The 22,343-nt window shown below is 45.8% G+C and overlaps 1 long non-coding RNA gene across 1 annotated transcript; it reads left to right on the top strand.

The window, feature by feature from the left end:
- The first annotated feature begins 381 nt into the window (after window positions 1–381).
- On the top strand, window positions 382–17,115 carry LOC112545377 (uncharacterized). Its single transcript, XR_012901137.1, has 3 exons — window positions 382–493; window positions 16,587–16,633; window positions 17,006–17,115. It is a non-coding gene; the product is annotated as an uncharacterized LOC112545377 (long non-coding RNA).
- Window positions 17,116–22,343: the final 5,228 nt, after the last annotated feature.

Genomic DNA, 22,343 nt, shown 5'->3' with positions numbered 1-22,343 from the left:
TAAGAAAATAGATATATGTATAGGCAAGCAAACCTAGAGGCTACATATGCTAGTACTGCTTCACAATCATCTTCCAAAGATACTGAATCATTTTTCTCAGAAAATAATAATCAAAGTGAAAATATGGATATAAACTTGCTCCCTCAGGGGACAGCAAAGGAAAAGAGAGGTGGTTTTGAAATCCAGGACAAAAGTAATGATGAAAGAGACAACCTACTTTTCCCACCATGTGTCTGGGCAGAAGAATAGCAGTGATGGAGGATAGAGAATAGCAATGATGGAGGATAATGTTGCTGTTAGCATCTAACAAGACCAACTAAAAGGTCTTCTTTGATAACAGGAGTTTTGCACACATGTATCAAACAATGTTCATTCTGTTTTCAGAATTGCAATGACAAATTTCCAGATTCAGAGCGGCAGCACAAACATCAGAAGTAATATGCCCTACTCCTTCTTTTTGAATGAAACCTTTCAATGGAGAGCTTTATCAGAGGTATTTTAAATCCATGGGGGCAGTATTCTGTTTCATTTGCAACCCTTTTCATTTCCTAATAATTTTAGCACTTTCAAAGCCCCAGTCTCTTCCGACTGGAACCCCCTTCCCCCCTCCCGAGAAGAGACAAATTGTTTTTCCAAAAACAGTATGGAACATCGCAATGCTGCGGTTGCATAGCAAGCAGGTTTGTAAGGCAAGGATCACATTTACAGGGAGATGGTAGAGCTTTGTCTGATGAAAACTGCTTACAGGAAGGACATTTTAAGACATACTGAAGTGTTTAATTTGTGCTGGGGCTTACAGCAGCTGAGCCTTTAGGCTTGGCAGTTCATAGCCCCAGTCCCTCTGGGCTGGCCTTGTCAGTTATGAAAGTAAAAAAAAAACCCTCTATCTTTTGCTCTGAAATACTTCGTAAAGTTCTCAACACAATTGTATCCATACTGCAAGTGTAAGAGTTTCAAGCAGGGGCAGTGCAACACTCCACCACTCACACATCACTCAGCTGCTAGAGGAATACCCCTGCCATGCTGCTTGTGCGATGCAGTAGCATCAACACTCCACCCAGCAGCCATCAGTTTTTTGTCAAAGCAATAAGCATAATTAATGTTTGTGATAATGTCACAATGCCCAAAGAAGATATGGTTGTATTTTTCTCATCAGGTGCAAGTGAGCATGAGCCGGCTAATAAGAAAAATAAAACGGACAGAAAGATGCATGATGGAACTCATAGAAAAGAACTAGAATGTTTACCAAGTACTTCTGTTACATATGTTCGTGGCAGATTTACAGTAGAAAATCAAGTTCACAAAATTTCAGATGAAAGTTGTGTGAAAATTCTTTTGATGACCGTGATTCTGAATCACAGAGCACTAGTAAGAAAGACGGCAAAATAGCTCAGCACGAGGCGGCTCATAAAGATTTACTTCCTGCAGGATGGAAATGTGAAAAAAAAAATCTAAAACCAGTACCTTTAGTTAGTCATAAATTGATCAAATCCTAGTTGTAGTGTGTTTGGCAAGATAGTAACCAGCATCCCGAAGAATCTGCTATGAAGTTGTCAAAAGAATAGACAAAAGCTAATGTCAGGTCCTATTATCCCAATCAAATCAAGCAACAAAAAGTATCCTGGAAAAAAGGTAGAATATGCACAAACCAATGTACATGTCATAGCTTCTGATATTTTGGATCAGGCAAAGAATGACACATTAGTATGAATATCTGCAAATGCCCAGTCTGCTCAAATATTGTCAGCTGTCCGAATCTTCCATATTGGTCATTAAGGGTACGTCTACACAGCAAGGCTAAAGTTGGAATAAGCTATGTGACTTCAGCTACGTCAATTGCGTAGTTGAAGTCAAAATAGCTTAATTCGGCTGTTGGTGCTGTTTACACAGCAGGAAGTCGAAGGAAGAACACTCTTCCTTTGACTTCCTGTACTCCTTGTGAAATGAGGGTTACCATGAGTTAGAGTAAGAAGTCCTCCAGTTTGACATTATTTTGAAATAAAAGCTTGTAGCATAGACACGTTCTTTGTTATGTCAGAATAGTGTCAGTTATTCCGAAATAACGCTGCTATGTAGCCATATCCTAAGAAGCAAAGCACAACAGGCACTTTGAATAAGAAATTGACTGCTAGCAGTTGAATGGATTGGAAATGGGGCAGATTTTGTATTCCAATGTGGAATGCTGGAACATTTAAAATCACATTTCCTCTCGAAAGAAGAAAAAGTTGTTTTACTAAATTATAGCACTTGCTCCTAAAGTGAGTTGCTTACTTGATAAAACTATGGTATTAAACAAAAAGTGCTCTCTTTGTGTATATGGAGATGTAGTTAGATGTCATGAAGGCTCCTGTGAATGTTTTTGTTTTGATCTCTCTGCTGCAGGAATAGTGAACAATTTATTATCTGCACTTAAAATGGTAAATGTAACTGAAAATTTTCTCACCAAGTGCTTGGTAACAGTTGCCTCTGATGGAGCTTCAGTGATATTTGGATGAAATGCTGGTGCCGTGAGCTGGCTGCAAGACATGTTTCCGAATATTATAGCATGGCAACGTTGTGCTTATTGGCTAGAGCTTGCAGTCAGGGATGTTATGAAAGATGATGGAGCTACAAATCACTTTAAAATCTTACTTGACACGCTATGTTTGCTCTATAGCGCATCTGGAAAAAATCGCTTATAACTACACAAGTGGGCAGAAGCACTTCACATTCATCTTTGCAAAAGAGGCTGTGTGTTAGACACTAGAAGGGTTGCATCAAACTTTAAAATGGTGACGGCAGCTTAGAAAGTGTAATCCGTTCTGAACAAATACTTTAATTTGGCAGCTAAAGACGTTTCCTGTGACAATGCAAGCTGCTGAGGTTATGCAGATCTAAGTGTGCAGTTAATCATCACATCAGTTCAGTCGTTCCACATAATCTTGGAATTATGTATGCTCGGCTGCAGCAGTTGTCTGAGTTATCTCTCAAATTGCAAAGGTGCAAGTGTACAATCATTTGTGCATGCAGAGCTGTCTGCCAACAAATACTGCTGTTGAAAACACTGGTAGAAAAGCAAGGGAGCTATTCTGAGCAGTATCAGAAGTTTCAGAGAGTGTTCTTGCATGAAGGAAAACCTGGCAATAAGAAAATTTACCAGAAACAGGATTTTTTTTTTTTTGTAGCTTAGAAGGTAATTTGCAAAATTGTATGTTGTCTACTGGAGGCAGGATAGATGACAAAATTGATTAATGAATTAAAAGTGTTGTATAAACAGTATTGACCCAAAGAGCTATCTACATTGTACAGCGAAAGCAAGACTTTTCCATAAGGAAATACATCACATGTTATGCCTAGGGGCCATAGAAATGGTCCCTACTTCACAGAATCATAGAATCCTGGAATCCTAGAACTGGGAGGGACCTCAAAAGATCAAGTCCAGTCCCCTGCCATCATGGCAGGACCAGGCACTGTCTAGGTCGTCCCTGATGTCTATCCAAGCTACTCTTAAATATCACCAGTGATGGAGATTCCACAACCACCCTAGGCAATTTTTTTCACCGTTTAACCAGCCTAACAATTAGGAATTTTTTCCTGGGGTCCAACCTAAACCTCCCTTGCTGTAATTTAAGCCCATTGCTTCTTGTCCTATCATCAGAGATCAAGGAGAACAAATTTTCTCCCTCTTTGAAAACCGCTATCATGTCCCCTCTCAGTCTTCTCTTTTCTAAACTAAACAAACCCATTTCTTTCAGTCTTCCCTCATAGATCATGTTTTCTAGACATTTAATCATTTGTTGCTCTTCTCTGGACCGTCTCCAATTTCTCCATGACTTTCTTGAAAAGTGGTGCCTGGAATTGGACGCAATACTCCAGTTGAGGCCGAATAAGCGCAGAGTAGAGCGGAAGAATGACTTCTCGTGCCTTGCTCACAACACTCCTGTTAATGCATCTCAGAATCATGTTCGCCTTTTTTTGCAACAGTGTCACACTGTTGACTCATGTTTAACTTGTGGTCCACTCTGACCCCTAAATCCCTTTCTGCAGTACTCCTTCCTAGACAATCACTTCCCATTCTGTATGTGTGAAACGGATTATTCCTTCCTAAGAGGAGTACTTTGCATTTGTCCTCATTAAACTTCATCCTATTTACTGCAGACCATTTCTCCAGTTTGTCCAGATCCTTTTGAATTATGACCCTATCTTCTAAAGCACTTGCAACCCCGCCCAGCTTGGATTCATCTGCAAACTTAATAATTGTACTCTCTATGCCATCATCTAAATCATTGCTGACGATATTGAACAGAACTGGTCCCAAAACAGACCCGTGCAGAACCTCACTAATTATGCCCTTCCGGCATGATTGTGAACCATTAATAACTACTCTCTAAGGGTATGTCTACACTACCCTCCTAGTTCGAACTAGGAGGGTAATGTAGGCATACCGCACTTGCAAATGAAGCCCGGGATTTGAATTTCCCGGGCTTCATTTGCATAAGCGGGGAGCCGCCATTTTTAAAACCCCGCTGGTTGGAACCCCGTGCAGCGCGGCTACACGGGGCTCGAACTAGGTAGTTCGGACTAGGATTCCTATTCCGAACTACCGGTACACCTCATCCCACCTCGTTCCTAGTTCAAACTAGGAGGGTAGTGTAGACATACCCTAAGAAAGATTATCCAGACAGTTACGCACCCATCTTATAGAAGCAGGGCCAGATTAAGGCATGGGCTAGCCGAGCAGCTGCGTGGGGCACCAACCTATGGGGGGCACCTGATGGCAGCTGTATGGGGCATGGTGCGCCCCTTACAGATGCCATCAGGAGCCGCACGCCCAGCTCCCAGATCGCAGGCTGCAGCAGCTCCCAGCTGCCACCCTGCAGCGGCCGCCTGAGGTGGGGGCCACGTTAACCCACCGTACTGTTGGCCAGCAGCACCCTTTCCCCTGCAGCCGCAGGGCCCTGCACGGCCAGGCTTGGCCCGCCGTGGGCGGCCCCAGGCTGTGCGCCAGTGGCGGTAACCGGACTGGGCCGGGACGGATACATGCGTCCTGCTGCCGCCAGCTCCGCTCACCCTCCCCCACACGCCAGGTGGGGGCAGGGGTGTGAATGCGCCCTCCCCCAACCCGGGGCACAGTTAAACTATCTGCCTGGGGTGCCGGAATGGCTCGGTCCAGCCCTGTATAGAAGCCATTACTTCCTCACAGATAATGGATTTATTTCAGATATTTCCTGATTTCCAAGGAAAAGGAGGGTGGAGTCCTATATAAGATAAAGGGGCACTAACCAGATATGGGAAGATGCAAAAGTTCAAGCCAGTCGCACTAGCAACCACTATTCTCTGAAGCACGGAGATCCCAGCTATCAACCTACAAGACATATACATCCGCCTTTCAATCTGAGTGTCCTACAGGAGATTCCCTTGATTTACCTGTTGGCAGGGCCCTCATCAGTGCTCCCTTTCAGTCTCTAGTCTGCACTTAGAGTTTTCTCCCTGCAGCTCAGCTATGAACATTAGGGATTATCATATATCAATACCTGGACAACTGCCTTCTTCAGCTCGTTCCTTTGAAGATACCTTGCAGCTGGCCAGAGGACCATGTACACGTTAGCACAACTAGATCTAAGACTCAATACTCCTAAATCAACCCTGACTCCAGGACAATGTCTGGAGTTTTTGGGGCCAAACTCAGAGTGCAAGTGAAAATGTTCCTCCTGCTTAATAGATTCAACATCCTGATGAGTCGGAGAGGGAGAGCTCATAAACACTGGCCAGGAATTGCCTCCAACTTCTTGGGCTCATGGTGGCCTGCACATTTGTGTCTTCACATTCCTGACTACACAAGGGCTGTGTCTACACTGGGCCACTTATTCCGGAAAAGCAGCCGCTTTTACGGAATAACTTGAAAGCTGTCTACACTGGCCACTTGCTTTTCCGGAAAAGCAATGACGATCTACTGTAAAATTGTCAGTGCTTTTCTGGAAAAACTATGCTGCTCCCGTTCGGGCAAAAGTCCTTTTCCGAAAAAACTATTCCGGAAAAGGGCCAGTGTAGACAGCGAAAATGACGATCGGGGCTTTTTTCTGGAAAAGCGCATCTACACTGGCCACGGACGCTTTTCCGGAAAAAGTGCTTTTCCGGAAAAGCATCCTGCCAATGTAGACGCGCTTTTTCCAGAAATACTTATAACGGAAAACTGTTCTGTTTTAAGCATTTCCAGAAAAGGGTGCCAGTGTAGACACAGCCAAGATGTTTATAGATATAGCTCAGATCCATCAACTCTTCGAACAAGAACAGGCTAACCAACCCAATGGCAATGACCTCCAGCTTCAAAAACTCCCTGGATTGGTGGAAAAATCCATCCCAATGTCCATGTAGGCAACTCTCACTAACACTGATTCTAATAACAGGTGATTCTCTAATAGGGGAGTTCACCTACACAACAGCAAAGTCCAGAGCAAGTGTTTCCTATGGAACCAAGAACCATCAGAAATGCTTGTGCGCAGTTTCTCCCACTCATCAGAGATACTCACATGAAAGTCATGGCAGGCACTTAAAGAGTAAATGCTTTGAGGAGGAGAAAGACCTTTTATTCCACAGTAGGAAATCAATGACTTGTCTCTGCAGAAATGGAAATGATTCCAAATTTGGTACAATTCCAAACAAGTAGTTCTGACATCTTCTTCCCTCCCCTTGAATCTATACTATCTTCTAGCCCTGAAAAAGATTGGTTTCTTAGCTTGCTTAAATTTCACCAAGTGAAATTAATAGGTAGCAGGTTTAAAACAAAAAAATGACTTTTTTTTTCATGCAGCTCACAGTCAACTCATGGAACTCCTTGCCAGAGGATGTTGTAAACCCCAGGACTTTAACAGGGTCCAAAAAAGTACTAGATAAATTCATGGAAGTTAGGTACATCAATACTTATTAGCCAGGAGGGGTAGGGATGGTGTCCCTAGCCTCTGTTTGTCAGAGGCTGGAAATGGATGACAGGTGTGAAGTCACTTGATAACTACCTGTTCTATTCACTCCCTCTGTGGGCATCTGGCATTGGCCACTGTTGGAAGACAGGATATTGGGCTAGATGGACCTTTGGTCTGACCCAGTATGGCCATGTCAAATACATCTAGCAGCCACATTAGCCTTCCAGATCATCCAGATTCCTCAGGGATATTGGAAACTTCTTCCCACACCTTAGAGCACTCACACCAACATGAGATCTCAATCTGGTTCAATGAAGACACCATTTCTCATGGCTAGGATCTCAGCACAGTGAAGACGGGAAATAGCCTCATCCACCATTCAGTCTTTTTTTAAAGATAAAGTCACGTTGGGTATGTCTACACTACAAAGTTAATTCGAACTAACAGCCGTTAGTTCGAATTAACTTTCATAGGTGCTACACATACAAACCGCTAGTTCGAACTTAATTCAAACTAGTGGAGCACTTAATTCGAACTACGTAAACCTCATTCTACGAAGACTAACGCCTAGTTCGAATTAAGGGCTGTGTAGCCACTTAATTCGAACTAGTGGGAGGCTAGCTCTTCCCAGCTTGCCCTGGTGGCCCCTCTGGGCACCACCAGGGAAACTCATACGCCCCCCTCCCGGCCCTGGAGCCCTTAAAGGGGCACGGGCTGGCTACAGTGCTTGTGCCAGGTGCAAGCCTGCCAGCACCCAGCCAGCAGACTCTGCACCTGGCACGGCACGAACCAGCCACCCGCTGCCACCCAGCCCTCCGCCTCTTCCCAGGACCAAGCTGGCAGCTCCCAGGAGTCTGCCTGGGGTCACAAGAGGTGGGCACCTGCCTGGTCTAGTGCGGAGATCGTGGACCTCATCCAGGTTTGGGGGGAAGCCTCCAACGTCCACAACCTCCGCACTAGGCACAGGAAAGTGGCCGTCTAGAGCAGGATAGCTGCCAACCTGGCCACCAAAGGCCACATGCAAACCCAGGAGCAGGTTCGCATGAAAATCAAGGTGGTCCAGTGAGACCCCCGACCCTGAGCCCTGAGCTTAGAATATAAGAACATAAGAACGGCCGAACTGAGTCAGACCAAAGGTCCATCTAGCCCAGTAGCCTGTCTGCCGACAGCGGTCAACACCAGCTACCACAGAGGGGATGGACCGAAGACAACGACCAAGCCATTCGTCTCGTGCCATCCATCTCCAGCTTTCCACAAACAGAGGCCAGGGACAGCATTCCTACCCCCGGCTAATAGCACTCCATGGACCCAACCTCTATGACTTTATCTAACTTCTCTTTAAACTGTTATAGTTCTAGCCTTCACAGCCTCCTGTGGCAAGGAGTTCTACAGCTTGACTATTTGCTTTGTGAAGAAGAACTTTCTTTTATTAGTTTGAAGCCTGCTACCCATTCATTTCATTTGGTGTCCTCTAGTCCTTATATTATGGGAACTAATGAAGAACTTTTCTTTATGCATCCTCTCCACACCACTCATGATTTTATATACCTCAATCATATGCCCCCTCAGTCTCCTCTTTTCTAAGCTGAAAAGTTCCAGTCTCTTTAGCCTCTCTTCATATGGGACCTGTTCCAAACCCCTAATAATTGTAGTTGCCCTTTTCTGAACCCTTTCCAAGGCCAAAACATCTCTTTTGAGGTGAGGAGACCACATTTGTACACAGTACTGAAGATATGGCATACCATAGTTTTATACTTCCCCTCCTACTTCTTCCCCTGGCTTCCCCCTTCCAGCTCCCTCCTCCCAGGTTTCCCCCTCCCCTGTCCCACCCTTTCTCTTCCCCTCTTCAACCTCCTTTTCCCAGTCTCCCCAGAGGTTAATCCCCCTCCCCGAGTTTTGTTCAATAAAGAGAGTTTCTATTTTTGAACACACGTGTCCTTTATTTTGTACATCAGGAAGGGGAGCTAGGGAGGTGTAAGTGGAAGGAGGTGAGGGAGGAATGGGTTACGAGCCGCTGATGGGGAGGACTGGGGTGGCTCTGTGGGCTCCTCAGGGTGGAAGCTCTCCTGCAGGGTCTCCTGGATCCTGACAGCCCCCCGATTGACCCACCCAGATGGCAGCCTGCGGCAAGTGCAGCCGGGCTGATGGCCGAGTGCTGTGATGTGCTGAGTGCAGGCACTCAGGGCATTCCAAGACAGGACTGCTTTCCTGTCCCTCACTGAGGTAGAAAAGCAAGCGGGGAACCCTGAGAACTGTCTGTCCAGGGTGGGGGTCCGGTCCCTTTAAGCACAGCCCCAAGCTAGCCTGAGGCAGCAGCTCCATGCTCTAAGTCCTAACCTGATGCCCTGCTGGCACTGCTTCTGGCCATCCTTAACCTCGGTTCAGGGTCCACTCAATGTGGACATGCGAGTTCAAATTAGCAAAACGCTAATTCGAATTAGTTTTTAGGTCTAGATGCACTAGTTCGAATTAGCTTAGTTCGAATTAACTAATTCGAATTAAGTTCGTTCGAATTAGTACTGTAGTGTAGCCATACCCTTTGAGGCCACACCCAAATTTCCTCCCAAAAGTAATCTCATCCTTTCATATGAACCAGCTCATTCACTTCCCCACCTTTGCCCCAAACCAGATCAAGATAACAGGAAGGCAAGTCTTGATATGCTCGAGCTTAGGTAGGGATCGCCTCCACCCATGGCACCAGGAAGAGTGAAATTGCTACAGCTGGAATCGGCATTGTAGCCGTCAGGATTTACAGATGTGGTGTCTTGACAGGTCTCCTGCTTCTTCAGTGACGATAACCATTCAGTTGTGTTCAGCATTCATGTATTTGCTCCCCATTTACTACATGGATCGTGTGCAACGACAGCAGACTCATTAAGAATGCTCGTTAGAAATGGATGTAGGTAGCACTGGGTCCTTCCGCCTAACAGGGGTGTCAGCCAGACCTCCCGGTGAGATCTGAGATCCATGCTCCCCCCGTGCCCATTCGAAGACTCACATCACAAAGATGTCGCGCCTGCCGGCATTCGTGAGAACACTGAGATCCGAAACTCCTCCGGAGCAGTGCTGCTGGCTGGGTGCTGCCATAGTAACCATTCATCTTCATTGAAACTGCACATGGCCGTCTTCTCTGCCTTTTAATCCTCTGCTCCAACCAGAGAACACGCTCGCCCACTCTCATATGTGTTTTCTTAGTCAGACAAAGCAGCCTCCTCCCATGTGTAATGCTACCCCAGGATAGGACGTAACAGAAATCCCAACACATGACTCGCTCACTCTGGGGAGTACAGGCCCTCCACCCCCACCTACTGGACCTAGCTAAAAAGAGGTAGGCAGGAAGCAGTGCTAGTAGGCTGCGGGGGTGGGGGGAAGGGGAGAGACATTCTGTTGTAACTTAATGATGGGTGCACAATGCACACACATCTCCCTTGATGTGGCTGCCAACCACATTCCCCTTGCACACCCAAGCCTAGAAGACTTTGTGGGCCCCACTAGGTTCTGGGGTGGGGTGAAAAAATAAGGGGTTCAGTGTGTGGGAAGAGACTGCCTGGATAAGAACATAAGAACATAAGAATGGCCGTACTGGGTCAGACCAAAGGTCCATCTAGCCCAGTATCCTGTCTGCCGACAGTGGCCAGCACCAGATGCCCCAGAAGGTGGACCGAACACAATGATCAAACAATTGTCTCCTGCCATCCCTCTCCAGCCTCTGACAAATAGAGGCCAGAGACACCAATTCTATCCCCTGGCTAATAACCTTTTATGGACCTAACCTTCATGAAATTATCTAGCTTCTCAGTAAACTCTGTTAGGGTATGTCTACACTACAGCGCTAATTTGAACTAACTTAATTCGAATTAGTTAATTCGAACTAAGCTAATTCGAATTAGCGCAGCTAGACTTAAAAACTAGTTCGAATTAGCGTTTTGCTAATTCGAACTCGCATGTCCACACAGAGTGGACCCTGAACAGAGGTTAAGGATGGCCGGAAGCAGTGCCGGCAGGGCATCAGAGGAGGACTTAGAGCGTGGAGCTGCTGTCTCAGGCTAGCCGAGGGCTGTGCTTAAAGAGACCCGACCCCCACCCCGGACAGACAGTTCTCAGGGTTCCCCGCTTGCAAGCAGTCCTGGCTTGGAGTGCCCTGAGTGCCCACATGCGGAACATCACAGCACTCGGCCATCAGACCGGCTGCACTTGCCGCAGGCTGCCATCCAGTGGGAGGGGGCAATCGAGGGGCTGCAGGAGAACTTCCACCCCGAGAAGCCCGCAGAGCCAGCCCAGTCCTCCCCATCGGGGGTGCGTACCCCATTCCTCCCTCACCTCCTTCCAGTTACCCTTTCCTAGCCCCCCTTCCTGATGTACAAAATAAAGAAAACGTATGTTCAAAAATAGAATCTCTCTTTATTGAATAAAACTGGGGGAGACTGGGTAAAAGAGGTGGGAGAGGGGAAGAGAGAGGGTGGGAGAGGGGAGGGGTTTGGAACAGGTTCCATATGAAGAGAGGCTAAAGAGACTGGGACTTTTCAGCTTAGAGAAGAGGAGACGGAGGGGGGATATGATAGAGGTCTCTAAAAGCAACAGTGGTGTGGAGAGGGTGCATACAGAAAAGTTCTTCATTAGTTCCCATAATAGAAGGACTAGAGGACACCAAAGGAAAGGAATCGGTAGCAGGCTTCAAACTAGTAACAGAAAGTTCTTCTTCACAAAGCAAAGAGTCAACCTGAGGAACTCCTTGCTGCAGGAGGCTGTGAAGGCTAGAACTAGAACAGAGTTTAAAGAGAAGTTACATCAAGTCATGGAGGTTGGGTCCATGGAGTGGTATTAGAAAGGGGGTAGAACTGGTGTCCCTGCTCAAAGCTTGTGGAAGGCTGGAGATGGATGGCACAAGACAAATGGCTTGGTCACTGTCTTTGGTCCATCCCCTCCAGGGTCCCTAGGGTTGGCCGCTGTTGGCAGACAGGCTACTGGGCTAGATAGACCTTTGGTCTGACCCAGTATGGTCATTCTAAGCTCAGGGCTCAGGGTCGGGGTTCTCAGTGGACCACCTTGATTTTCATGCCAACCTGCTCCTGGGTGGCCAGGCTGGCAGCTCTCCTGCCCTAGACGGCCACTTTCCTGTGCCTAGTGTGGAGTTCGTGGACAAGGTCCACGATGTCTGCACTAGACCAGGTGGGTGCCCGCCTCTTGCGGTCCTGGCCAGGCTCCCGAGAGCTGCCAGCCTGGTACCGGGAAGAGGGGGAGGGCTGGGGGGCATCGGGTGGCTGGCTAATGGCGTGCCAGGTGCAGGGTCTTCTGGCTGGGTGCTGGCAGGCTTGCACCTGGCACGGGCACCGTAGCCAGCCTGTGCCCCTTTAAGGGCTCCGGGGCCGGGAGGGGGGCGTACGAGTTTCCCTGGTGGTGCCCAGAGTGGCCACCAGGGAAAGCTGGGGAGGGCTAGCCTCCCACTAGTTCAAATTAAGGGGCTACACAGCCCTTAATTTGAACTAGCAAGTTCGAACTAGGCTTAGTCCTCATAAAATGAGGTTTACCTAGTTCGAACTAAGCGCTCTGCTAGTTCGAATTAAGTTCGAACTAGCGGAGCGCTAGTGTAGCGCCTATGAAAGTTAATTCGAACTAACGTCCGTTAGTTCGAATTAACTTTGTAGTGTAGACATACCCTTATAGTCCTAGCCTTCACAGCCTCCTCTGGCAAGGAGTTCCACAGGTTGACTACACGCTGCATGAAGAAGAACTTTCTTTTATTAGTTTTAAACCTGCTACCCATGAATTTCAGTTGGTGTCCTTTAGTTCTTCTGTTATGGGAACTATTAAATAACGTTTCTTTATCTGCCCTCTCCACACCACTCATGATTTTATATACCTCTAACATATCCCCCCTCAGTCTCCTCTTTTCTAAACTGAAAAGTCCCAGTCGCTTTAACCTCTCCTCATATGAGGCCCGTTCCAAACCCCTAATCATTTTAGTTGCCCTTTGGATGCAGGCCTAGGTTGTAGAGTCTGGGTGAGAGGCAGGTTGCAGGAATCTTGGGGGCTGGATCCAGGTAAGTCGGGGGCCATAGCCAGCCCTGTGCCATATATTCCCCATCCCTGCCTTATACAGAGCACAGCATCAATGACTGCACTTCAGACAAGGCCATTTCCATAGACCTCCTCCAGAGAGAGCCCAGCTCTGCATGGCTGGTGCTCAGGGCTTGTTGCTGGCTGCTAGCACCTTCGGATCAGAACTTTCTTGCTTCTGGCTGAATTTGCGTGTTATGTTCCTGAATGTAACCACATTGTTCATACAGGGTGAGATCATCATCCAAGGTCTAGTAGTCCCCCTACAAGCTTTCAGAGGTTAGTTCCAATATCTTTTTTATTCCTGTTCTTGGAGGTAATGGAGGGAGGAAGAAGTTGTGCACGTATGAGAACAGTACAGTCCTTTTCAGACAAGAGTACATTATGTCTGACTAAACCCGTAGCATAGGTATTAGTTCAGGTTATGACCACACTACGGCACTTAGACTGGCACAGCTGTACTGCTCCAGCCATGCCATGGTAAGGTCTGTCTGTGTAGCTGCCCTTTGCCATGGGAGAGAGCGCTCCTCCTGGCACAATGAAACCATCCCTAAAGAGCAGCAATAGCTATGCCGATGCAACTAATGTTTGTCAGGGGGGTGTTTTTTCACACCCCAAACTGACAAAAGTTTTGCTGACCAAAGTGTGCAGGTAAACAAAGCTGGAGAGTTTCCAGGACCAAGATAAAATCCCATCAAAGTCTCTCTCATCTTTCAAAGCACAAGAAATAAATTGCAGATTGGCTAATTCCTTCCCATGGACTTCTTTCCTATATTCATTCCATTTGCAGGTTTCTACATTCTTAAAATAATGAAGCTAAGTACCATGATGCTCTTAGCTGCAATTTTATCCTATGATTTTATCCAAAGTCCTGTGGAAAAATAATTCCTCCCACTTCAGAAACTACTGGGTGACATCTGTGACCCATGTTATGCAGGAGATGAGACTCTATAAGCTTAATGCTTTCCTGCAGGCCTTATAAATATATAAAGAATAGGAGAAATTGTTAAACTGCTTCCTTATTATCAGCCACCCCCCTTGCATGAGAAACTTCTATATATTCAACTCCAAAATGATATCAAAAGCTAATTATTGGGCACTGACAGCCCACTCATTTTAATTGACAAGGGTTTTTCCCCTCCCCCCCTTTTTTTGTTATTTATTTGTACCTCTGTACCCCTTGCTCCATTCATCTGAAGAAGTGGATTGTACCCACAAAAGCTCATGATACTATCTATATTTTTTGTTAGTCTCTAAGGCAATGTCTAGACTGCAAGCCTCTTTCGAAAGAGGCTTTTTCAAAAGATATTTTTGAAAAAGCCTCTTTTGAAAAAGAGCATCTAGACTACAATCAGTACTTTCGAAAAAGCAAGCCGCTTTTTTGAAAGAGAGCACCCAGGCAGTCTGGATGCTCTCTTTTGAAAAAGCACAGTTTGCATTACATAGCGCCTTTTTTTGAAAGAGCACTTTGGAAAAAAGCGTTCTTCCTCGTAAAATGAGGGTTTCCATGGTCAAAAAAACTGCTGCGTTTTTTCAATTTACTTTCGAAAGAATGCAGCAGCAATCTAGATGCAGGGGAAGTTTTTTCGAAAAAAGGCCACTTTTTTCGGAAAAACCCCATGGTTTAGACACACCCTAAGGGTATATCTACACTGCAACATTATTTCGAAATAGTGTTATTTCAGAATAACTGGGGCTGTGTCCAGACTCAGGGGTTTTTTCGAAAAAAGTAGCCTTTTTTCGAAAAAACTTCCCCTGCGTCCAGACTCAAGCCGCGTTCTTTCGAAATTAATTCGAAAGAACGCGGCTTTTCTTTCGATGGCGGTAAACCTCATTTCACGAGGAAGAACGCCTTCTTTCGAAAGTTCCTCTTTCGAAAGAAGGCGTTCTTCAATGTAAATAGGGCTTCTTCAAAAGAGAGCATCCAGACTCACTGGATGCTTTCTTTCGAAAAAGCAAGCCGCTTTTTCGAAATTTCTCCGTGCAGTCTAGACGCTCTCTTTCGAAAGAGGCTCTTTTTAAAGATGCTTTATAAAGAGCCTCTTTCGAAAGAAGCCTGCAGTCTAGACATAGCCTCAGTGTCTACACAGCAGGCAGTTATTTCGAAATAATGTTGAAATGCTGTCAAGCTAGAAGAACTTCTTACTGTGACTCCTGTAACCCTCATGGTATGAGGAGTAAGGGAAGTCAGAGGACGAGTGCTCTATTTCGAAATAAGCGCTGGGTAGATGCTCCCCATTTCAATTTCACAATAAGCTACACAATTGATGTAGATCAATTTGTGTAGTTTATCTCGAGTTAAGCCTTGCTGTGTAGATGCACCCTAAGAATACGTCTACACAGCAACATTATTTCGAAATAACTACTGTTATTTTGAAATAACTTAGTCCACATCTACACAGCAGGCAGTTATTTTGAAATAATGTTGAAATACTGTCAAGCTGGAGGACTTCTTACTCTGACTCCTGTAATCCTCATTGTATTCTCTATGTCGAAATAAGTGCTGTGTATATGCTCCCAATTTCGCAATAAGCTACACAATGGATGTAGCTCAATTTGCCTCGCTTATTTTGAGTTAATCCCTGCTGTGTAGATGCACTCTAAAATGCTACAGGACCATATGTAATTTTTTAAAGTTTTTCTAAAGGTTAGTTTATGTATCAGAATTTGCATATTTATTGTATTGCAAAGCTAGCAATACTGTAGCAATTTATGTGATCCACCAAAATAAAATCTTCTTAAAAAAGGCTATGGATTGTATTACTTAGTATTATTACAGTCTGGATTAATTGTTTACAAGGGTTGTGATTTCCTTACTCCAAAAGGAGCAACATAAAACCAGAACAAAAGAGGCATCTGTTCTCCTTTGTTCTTACTGCATCTCTTCTATATTTTTGGGAAAGGGAATACAGACTCTTCATGTCATAGGTTAAATATTATGGACACAATATCCAGTAGTGCTGACTTTTTGCTCTTCATAGACACGATGCTGTGAGGAAGCAGTAAGAGATGCAGCAATTTGTGAAAATGGTTGATTCATAGTTTCGGAGGAAATAGCCAGCTGTCTTTCCCGGAAGATGATGCAACATTCCATGTAACTACTGTAACACATTATTGTTATTATTATTATCATCATTATCATTATCCATAAAGTTGTGTTACAAGACCTGCCAGCAGAAAATGGCTTTCTGTCCCTCACTTTGCTAAGCCTGCACCTTTTCCATCTCCTGAAAATTCAGTGGTCCTTGACGTGCTCTGGCCCATTGAGGTCCATCTGTAATTGGAGCCATGTTTCTAACTCTAATTGAAACTTATCTTCTATTTGTTTCATGGCTCAATGGGGCTTTGAGGCACCAAATCGTCGATGGGAAACAGATGACTTTGTTGTTTGACTCTGACAAAGGAAAACTCCCAGGTTAAGGTTATAAGAAGCTCTATCATTGCTCACTGCATTGTAACAGCAGAGGTGTTGTGTTGTTAGAACTGTCCGGAGCATCACCTGGGCATGTGAAATCCAGAACGGAGCAATTTCCAATCACATGATTCTGGGGGGAACCAGATGCATGATTTGTTAACACTTGTGCTTGGTAATACTCCACTCCCGTTCCAAACTGATTTTCCCCCTTGCAGGGCCTTTCATGTTGGGCTCTGCTGAAGCCACGCAGAACATCACTAAGGTAAGGGAAGATTGTATCTCCATTTTACAGGTGGGGAAAAAAGGAAACAATTTGCCCAATGTGACAAGAAGCGTTACTGTCAAAACTATGATTAGACCTACATAAGAACGGCCAGACTGGGTCAGACCAAAGGTCCATCTAGCTCAGTATCCTGTCTGCCGACAGTGGCCAATGCCAGGTGCCCAGAGGGAATGAATAGAACAGGGAATCATCAAGTGATCTCTCTCCTGTCACTCATTTCTAGTCTCTGACAAACATTCCTACCCATCCTGGCTAATAGCCACAGATAGAGCTATCCTCCATGAATTTATCTACTACTTTTTTGAACCCTGTTAAAGTCCTGAACTTCACACCATCCTCTGGTCTTCACAGGATCCTCAGTTGCACATGGACTGTGCTACAGAGTTCTTTCATTTCAGAATTGGATAGCATTCCCTTCAGCCCCACATATTTTAGGAGGAGTAGGCATGGGCAGACCTACATATCCAGCACCTTCCAACTACAGGTAAGAGTCCATCTGTACTGGTTTGAGAGAACAGAATACACTGCCTACAGTCAGCCTCCTCTGGACTGATTTTCCTAAGACAGACAAGGGAGGTGAAAACTGTTTAAGATTATTTATCATTTGCTTTAAAAAATAGTGTGTAAAGAATAAAATTTTCCAGTGCCCCAAACCTCCAAAGTCAGCTGGAAAATGCATTTGCAGTGCTAGCCTTAGCCCCAGGGGCAGGTGATTCTGCCTTTGAAGTAGTTCTGGGTTGGTAATGAAGCTGCTCCCAGCAGGAGAAAAATCAGAAGCTCTTACAAAAACTGAAAAGCTTTTTTCTTGCAGGCTGGTAACCAGTCAGTGACAGCCTGGGCATAAATAAGGCAGAATTAAAGTCTATTATGGTTTCTCTGTGAGTGGCTCCTGCTGATGCTTCAAAGACGAGAATGTCGCAGCTTTCTCTCCAGCATCACACGTGTGTCTCTGCAGACATTTTCTCCAGAGAAGGCACTGAAGCTCCTGCAGTTTGAAACACAAGTGGGGAATCACTCTGAAAGAGACTCTCTGCCTATTCACACCCCAGCAGACCGTCCTCCAAGCACTGATAAGCAGAGTTTGGTCTGAAAGTGGGATTTCTGTCTAATGGGAAATTTTGACACTTTAAAAGTAGTTTCTCTTCTTTGAATCTGAACAGAAAAAAACAAAGTGTAGAAAAAAATATTGCAGAACAAAATATTCTGGAGAGTTTAGCATCGTGTAAGTCAAAATGGAATGTTTAAACACTTCCAAGCATAATGGGATTTTTTGGCACTTCAGACTAGAAGAGGAAGTCCTAGAGCAGTATTAGAAGGTCAAGATTGAGAAAGGGTGCATATGTAACCCACACACCTAGGGTGGTTCACTGTTCCATGTGGTGGCACTTAGATCACTTACAGTGAGTGATAAGAACAAGGGAGCTCAACAGCCTAAGGGTATATCTACACTTGCACTCTCTTTCAAGAGAGGGATGCAAAAGCAGCTGAGCAAAATTGCAAATGAAGCGCGGATTTTAATTTCCTGTGCTTCATTTGCATATTCACGTTATGGCGCTATTTCAAAATAGTGCTATTTTGAAAAAAGAAACGCTGTCTAGAGAAAGTAATTTCAAAAGAAAACCCTTCTTCCTTACTGCAGGAGGAATAAGAGTTATTTCAGAAGAAGTGACACAAAAACTCACTGGCTCATTGGAGGATATCCACAATCTAACCAGCGACACTGTTCACTTGCTGGAGAGCCTGGATGTCCAGCGTTGATGAAGAAATATAGCATTGAACACGACATTCGAAAGAAGAAGACAGAATGGCCACCAGAGCACCTGTGCTTTTTGCGCTAGGCTCTTTTTGTGCAAGAAGGCCCCTGTTGAGCATCCACACACACCTTTTTGCAAAAGGAATTATTCCTCTGTAATGTTTTCGTGCCAGCCTGTGGCTTTATTTACACCCAGGCCCCCAACCTGCAGGTCCCGTGGTCCAACCCGCATCATGTCTTTACAACAGTAGTCTCTTTCCTCAGTTTCAATTTGGGGTCAGTCCACCCTGCCCAGGAAGTAGATTGACAACGCCACTTTGGGTGGTGGGGAGAGGGCAGTCCGGGCCCACCCTCACTTATAGACCCCAGCCCAAGGCCCTAAGGACACAGACCTGGCTTGATCCAGTCTAGCTGGCGGGGCTTCCCTCTGAAACACACCAGCCCACGGGCAATCTGCCAATGCCCTGCCCTGGACTCCTTCCTCTCCCCTTACCTAACTCATTGGCCTCTTGTGCCACGCCCATCTCTCTGCCCCTGTCTGTTCTCCAACTCCCTTCTTAAATCACCCACACTCGGGTTTGACCTCTTGCCTCCTCCCCAGCTGACATCTCCCTCTCCCATCTTCTACCAGACCCCGCCTTCTTCCCTCATGTCCCATTCCCTCCACCCGCTTGCGTGCTTCCCCCCCGAAGAGTTGCTGCCAGCGATTTTAAAGCGTGGGGACGTAGCATCCTGTCATGCCTGGGCATCCCCCCTCCCAGCTGTTTGGCGGCATTCGAGCACACTGCATATGTGCTCACCCCGGTTTGCTGCACCCCGTACAGGGCCGGCATGGGGGGGGGGGGCGGGTTAAAATGCAGGGTTGTGGCGCCCTATCACATCCTCATAGAAGGAAGTATACCTACACTGCAAAAAGCCCTCTGTTCTGTCAATTGTAGATTTTCTTGCGCAAAAACGCGCTTGAGGTATGGACGCACCACGGGTTTTTGTGCAAAAACACTGCGAAAAACCGTGTAGTGTAGACATACCCTTTCAGTCATTAGCTCCCCAAATTAGCTGTCATAAAAATGTGCCTGATATTTTTAAAAAATAAGCCTCCAATGGCTGGTCATTCAGCTATTTTCAAGGTGTTTGTAGCCAGGCTAGGTTTGACCAATTTTTTTGGCTGTACCACCACAGCGGCTGAACCAGAAAAGGCTGGAAATGGTTGCTTCTCTATCCACCAGTCACTTTAAATCCCATGAAATTTTTACTCCCTTCTTCCAAAAGGGAACCTAGGATACTTTGTGGAGAACACCTCACTGTGGCTCAGCAGCCAGATATTTTTATCTTTCTGCCAAATAAACAATGTTTACACTGAGGCTGATTTTTCATTATTCATATAATGCAGGGCAATGATCTTTCCATAGCGTACATTTATATACTTGATGAGTAATATACAAGGGAGTTGGAAAGATTTCAAAGGAATTTTAAAAACAGGCTTTTGCCTGTGAGAATTGATTTAAAAATATGCTTTGAAAAGAATGAAGGCTGACGAATTATCACAGATAAAGAAGAGCAGGGGACTTAAATCAAAATAATGATGATAAACATTGCAGGGGGATTTTTTGTGTGGGGAACACACTCCCCAAACCTTGCACTTTCTTTTTCCTGCCATTTTCAGACAAATCCATCAATGGCACTTCAATGGCCTCTTGCTACCGAATCTGAGAGCCTCACAGTCATTAATGTGTTTATCCTCCTCACACCCATGAAAGTTAAGGAAGTGCTATAATTCTTCTTTCACAAGTGGGGAATTGAGGCATACAAAGATTAATTGATTTGCCCAAGTACATATTCCATTGCTGTTCAAATGGGTTTTACATTAGCAGCTGTATGGCCAAAGCGCATCTCTATATAATTCACAGTTAGATGGTTTCCTTTCCTGGATCCCTTCTTGGAACTCTGAATTTCTTCCACACCCCTTTTGGAGCAATATTCTTCTGAGAATCTTTTTTCCAGCATAGGAACAATCCCTACCAGCTTCTTGAACTTTGCCTTCTCACACCTGCTGAAGCTAATTTGACGTCCTGTGGGAATTTACTAACTGTCTGCACACACTTCCCATCAAATCACCAAGATGGGACCTCTCAGAGAGTTTGGTGACTTTTTCCATTTGCTTCAGTCTCCTAGCCCAACTCTTCCAGCTAGGCCAGGAGTCGCTGCCCTGGTACCTCCAGAATCAGGTACTATCAGTCCAATTCTTCCTCCCAACTTCCATTTTTGGTTTGTTTGGTTTTTTTGTTTCTCTATCCACCAGTCACTTTAAATCCCATGAAATTTTCACTCCCTTCTTCCAAAATCAGCACTCAGGTTTGAAATTGTTCCATGTTCAGCAGCCTCCTTTATGGCACAAAGGGAGCTAATTCTGTGACATCAGAATTAGCTGCAGAGCACACAAGTCAGTGAGTTCTCAGACAAGTTTCAGGGGCTCTCAGTGTCTCCCACATGCTCTCGTCTCTTGCGGCTATTGATATCTGCAAATTCAAATTTTTGGCCATTTTGACAACATCCTCCAGCTTTCAAGTTTCTCCGCTGGGTAGTTTTTCTCCACTGCGGGTAGAAGTTTGCCCCCATTTGCCTCCAACCCCAACCACCGAACGATCCGGGCACGGCCAAAGTTGTGCCCATGGGATATAGCCACTGACTTTCCACCCTGAGGATTTCACTTAGGATCCAGGGCTCCTGCAGTGAGTATACTTGATTAACCTCAGAAGTGAAAGTGGGCTGGGCTAGGCTGGTAAGGGATATCAGTGAGAAGTGGGAGCTGGTACCAGCCCATACACAATCAACATTAAAGCACATGACAGTGCTTTAACATTGGTTCCCCTTTTGCCACTCCCACCCCCAGGGAGGGGAAGAAACAGTGACGGTACAGTGCTGCTGGGGGTGGGAGGCAAAAGTGGCCACTGGGCCCTTTAAATGGCCACCAGAGGCTCAGGTGGCAGGCAGCATGTCTCACTGAAAGGCTCGCTGAGGGAGGCTACCCCAAACCCCACCCTTCCATCTGAGGTCCTGCCCATTCCTCCCAAGGCTCCACCCCTTCCAGGGGCCCAGAGCCAGGCCCCCGTACCAGTAAAAGTTTTAAATTACTTTCACCATTGGATGCCCAGCTGGAGCATTCTTACTAAGGGCTGTCTAGCTGAAACAAAGGGAGCTGAGAATTCTTACCTCAGGAGAATAACTTTTCACACACCAGGGCTGTGTCTACACTGCACCCCTTTTCCGGAAAAGGGATGCAGATGAGACCAGTCAGAATTGCAAATGCAGCGGGGATTTAATTTTCCCCGCTCCATTTGCATGAACATGGCTGCCGCTTTTTTCCGGCTCGGGGCTTTGCTGGAAAAAAGCACCAGTCTAGACGGGGATCTTTCGGAAAATAAAGCCTTTTCCGAAAGGTCCCTTATTCCTCTTAAAATCAGGAAGAAGGGACCTTTCGGAAAAGGCTTTATTTTCCAAAAGATCCCTGTCTAGACTGGCGCTTTTTTCTGGCAAAGCCCTGAGCCAGAAAAAAGCGGCAGCCATGTTCATGCAAATGCAGCGGGGAAAATGTAAATGCCCACTGCATTTGCAATTCCAACTTGTCTCATCTGCATCCCTTTTCCGGAAAAGGGGTGCAGTGTAGACACAGCCCAGGTGTCTTGTTCATCTGTGGAGATCTCCTTTGTCTTGCCTGCCCACCTGCACCTTTTCAAAGGCACCAACGGCATTTCCTTACCCACTGCCATCTGGGCCACATCATTTTTGTAGGCAGGTTTCCCACACTTGTACCAAAACACCAGGCCACCATCACTTACTTGATGACTCTGGTGGGCCTCTCTGCCACCACACCACAAACTGTGCTGTCTATTCCTGCTGAGGAGCTAAATGTCCCTCTTGCTGCTTCTGCAGGAATTA

Source organism: Pelodiscus sinensis, chromosome 2 (genome assembly GCF_049634645.1).
Source record: "Pelodiscus sinensis isolate JC-2024 chromosome 2, ASM4963464v1, whole genome shotgun sequence".
Lineage (NCBI taxonomy): Eukaryota > Metazoa > Chordata > Testudines > Trionychidae > Pelodiscus > Pelodiscus sinensis.
Note: the sequence above shows the minus strand (reverse complement) of the source record. Positions and strands in the feature narration are given on the sequence as shown.